This window comes from Silene latifolia, chromosome X, assembly GCF_048544455.1.
Source record: "Silene latifolia isolate original U9 population chromosome X, ASM4854445v1, whole genome shotgun sequence".
In the NCBI taxonomy this organism is placed as follows: Eukaryota; Viridiplantae; Streptophyta; class Magnoliopsida; order Caryophyllales; family Caryophyllaceae; genus Silene; species Silene latifolia.
The window spans coordinates 314127843-314132553 of NC_133537.1; positions in this window are offsets into that span (position 1 = coordinate 314127843).

The following is a 4711-nucleotide window of genomic DNA, read 5'->3' on the forward strand; positions in this document are numbered from 1 at the left end:
TCAACAATCTCCGCCCAGTGTATGCCAACTTACTGAGGTACCAAAATATTAAGACCTTCCAGGATCTGCAAATCCTCGGGACACGCATTGAAGATGACCTCCGGAAGGGCGTCTTAGCCAAAACCACTGGTAGAGGCTACCAAAGATCCACATCAACCGGATCTCGCCCGTATGGTCAAATGAACAAGATTGATGAGGTCAACCTCCTTGAACCAACCGCCAAGAGAGCTGAGCGCCCCCAGAGAGTGTTCACTAATATAGGGTCAACTTATACAAGCGCCTTGAAGAGGCACATAGACCAGAGGAAGTTACAACCAATCGGACCCACCCCGGATCCGACCGATGCTAAGAAATCCCGCTTCTGGAACCCCAATGCCTACTGTCAGTACCATCAAGCGAAAGGGCATGATACGGAAACCTGCTTCAAACTCAAACACATCATCCAAGACATGATTGAAAAAGGGGATTTGCCTTTACCCCCGCCGACTAAGCCAAATAACAAAACAAACCCTCTGGGAATCCACGCTATCTCCAACGATGAGCCAACTCTGGACTGCTCACACCTCATCCTGCCAGTTGATGACGAGGTGAATGCCTTGGGAAAGATCCATCGGACGGGGTATTTGTGTTCAGTGCCGCCACTACGCTCACCATGTTCCAACAGGTTGAGGAAGCCATAGCCAGTCTCTCCGAAAGGATCACCCGACTTGACGATGCCTACCGTCGACTCATCTTCAATCCTCCACCACCACGCCCGAGGGGGAGTCCTCCGAGCGCCCAAAACTACCATCACCAGGATGGATTGCTCCCCCGACCATTCTGGCATGCACCTCACGATAATCACCCCCACAATAATCAGCCTCACAATAACTACCCTCACAATAATCACCCCGACAAAAATGTCCCTCACAAAAACTGCCCACCGAGGAATACCCCTCCAAGGTTGTAACACCCCCATACTCCAAGTGCCTTACCAGGACCACTCAAGGCATGGAAGTCCTACCATCTCGGTTACCCGAGGCAATGATAATCATAAGACAATAAGAAACGTACTTTAAAAGTAAATATAATTTAAGTGATTACATGTCTCAAACCAAAACTGTCAAACTGAAATACAAGGTTCTCAGACGATCTACTGATAAACCTATCAAAGCTATAAAATATCGTGTGACACAGCGGAAGACTTCTAACTGCCACGTGATGACTCATCCCAGCTATCCCATACGCGTCATCTCATACCTGCTCAATAACTGCTCACCACCCCCGAATGGATCACCACAGTTTTTAAAACAATAAACGGGGTCAGTACTAATCACACAATTTATATAATCCAACAACACAACAAACAACACAGCTCAATCGTCACAGATATACTCCGAACTCCATCACCAACTCCACAATACTGACTACACACTAAAGTGTCTAGCCCCGCTGCAGTGCCCATCACAACAGTCACTCCACGCCGCTGGGGGACCGCAGCCGTTCCCACCTAATCCCCGCTCATCTCCGTCGAGCGATAAACCCAAATCCATTAATGTGCACATCCCTTCTGTGGCGGGTTCCACAGAAGGCGAATAATGGGCGTGAAGCCACTCCCGCAAGTGACTCCACTCGGCCCGGGGACGCGCCTCGAAGAACACGAGCATGATACAAACAATCACAACTATTAAACAACAATCAAAACCAACAACCATCACAATACTCATATGATAACAATCAACAATCACAAATCACCACCAACATATTATGGGACTAATACTGAGTAGGGAAACCCTACCTGGAAAGCAACACAGTCAGACGATCTCAACAGCTGTTATCAAAAAGCCTCCATTACGAATCCTCCTCCTAACATAACATCACATAAATCACTAACCACATAAAACTAACACAACTCCCCAATTCCCAAAATTAGGGTTTAACGAAACTTAATAAAATATAATAAATTCGGTACGTAGATCTTACCCTCGACGCAAGGATCACAAAGATGTAAAGAAATATGAATTCCGACCTTCCAAGCTCCGGGATTTGTCAATAATGTGATGAATGCGAAGTACGTAGATTGAAATCTCTTTTGAAAGTGATTAGGTTTGTAAAAGCGTATTATGAAAGTGACGGAAGTGTTTATATATTAATTCGCATTATTAACAAAACCCGACAAAACATTACCCGTAAACCGGGCTACTCGATCGAGTAACTGACGTACTCGATCGAGGGCCGCCTACTCGATCGAGTACCAAGGCTACTCGATCGAGTACCCAACAGGTCAGAAACTATTTTAAATCGTAAAACACCCTTACTCGACAGAGTAAGGCCCACTCGATAGAGTACCCAGAGACTCATAAAACCGTAGTATTACAATCTTCCCTCCTTAAAAAGAACTTCATCCCCGAAGTTCAACCCATACATAAAAACAAACCTACCAACTCGACCAAGACACAACAACGCAACTAAGAACTCAAAACAAAACCTCATCCTATGAAACATGAACTCTTAACTCCAACTCCACCAACCACGCCTACCTCCACAACATGTCTCACGATATCGTATCAACTACATTATATCTCTCTCAACACTAACTCCATACACTACCAACACAAACGCTGCTAGCTCCGTAACATATCATCCACTAGATAATCCAATATCAAGATACTCATAACATCAAACGGAATGTTACATTCTACCACCCTTAAAAGGAACTTCGTCCTCGAAGTTTACTCACACTTATAACATCATCATCCAACTGTCATGACCTTTAATAAAATCAATCAAAATAAATATCCGTCCTTTATGCTACACCAACACTTTACTTCCAAATATACTACTATATGTACAACTATCAAAATCTCTTTTATCGCATCCTACTCCTCTTAAGATAAATGTTACGTCCTCGTAACTCACTAATACTAAATCCTAGCTATATCGTCTCATTATCCTCATCACCACCGCATGTCAAAGATAACCACCTATAATCTAAACACTCGCCATGCATATATCCAAGGCTCTCTTACTTAAACATTTCTCATACCTCAACTCATTCGGCACACCACCTAACCTATACCATAAAACTCGTAGCAAAATCACCATACTAACTCTCCATTATTACTACAAAACAACATACCTCTCTATGTAAAGCACCTATCTCCCAAAAGCATAACTCATGATCCACACTCATTACGTACACTCACACTAGATCCTCAAGTTCTTTCCTTCATTACCGTAAAACTCATACATAACTTAACATGACACGAATTCCCCCAACACCCTACACTCACTGTCTTAACAAAGGATTATGAACCACATGCATCTTTCAGGTCATTACCACACATGTTTTACGAATCACTTGCCATTACTATGTCCACTAAAGCCTTATCTAGAACAAGATCAAAATTACTGTAACAACCTCTCACAACCGTGTCCCATCAACAGAATATCACTATACCATGACAACAACGAAAACATATACAACTCTATTTCATATCATACTCTACCCTCATTCCCCAACTTAACCTTGTAAAGAAAACATCAATAAACAAGACAACTGTCTATCTGCACAAACTGAAACTTGCAGGGAGCAACATCAAACAAAGCAACAATCTATGTATAACTGGTATGTACTTTCGAAACTCGAATCATAATCATCCCGCCTACTCCACCACAACCGGTGACAGCATCGCAACACCGCCACCAACAGCCGCATCGCAGTGCGAAAATACCCGCATCACAACATGAAGTACCATGCCCGGATCACCACTCGGGGCACACCAACCACATCGATAAACATCACAATCACATATAATTCCCATAAACACTGACTCAGTATGACATTTCGAACAAGAAAACTCACTCAAAACCGTTTTACTAGATTATAACACAACATATTATACGGAATAAACTGACAAGAATCTCATGAACATCATCCTTACCATTTCACGGAATAAACATGTATCATCAATACACATACAATTTTAACATCCATGCCAGATCAATCAAATTATTACCTTTTGAACCTCATTTTATTAGTATACCGTACCCAACATAAATTACAAAACAATCATATAACAACTTTATAATTATCACACCATACCACTTCTTGTGAGGTCAGAACCTCACACAAACATTTACACATATCATAGACCCGTAATCACATCCACCTAGTCAATCCTGATCACGTAAGTTACCACCTGATAAAAGTTACCTCTCACCCGAGCTTAACTCGTATACCCCTCATAACATATTCTCCCATTCGCATATCCATCACCCCCTGCCAATTGTAACCATACCATTAATACTCAACTACTAACAACCGCCTCATATAACCACATCTTATACTCTCTCACAACCATACATATCAATCTGGTCTCTACAAAATCAACCTCTTTAGAATTGCTACCTTTCTAATATACCATCACCCTTAACCACTAGTCACAAACCATAACACTACCACTGTCCGGACATCAAACCTCTTACACTCATCTCTAAACATCACGATTTCTTTCCTATCTTTGGTTAACATCCCAAACAACGAACATCGAATCCATCAACAAAATTACCTCAACATTCTTCCCAATACTATCCTTAATTGTATCATCATCTAACTCTCCACCGAAAATCTCGTATCGTGCAAATACTCCACCAACTTCATACTCCCTTAATTCCTCGAAACCCATGATTAATCATGTTGTCCTGAAACTTCTGTATAACCATTAACTTA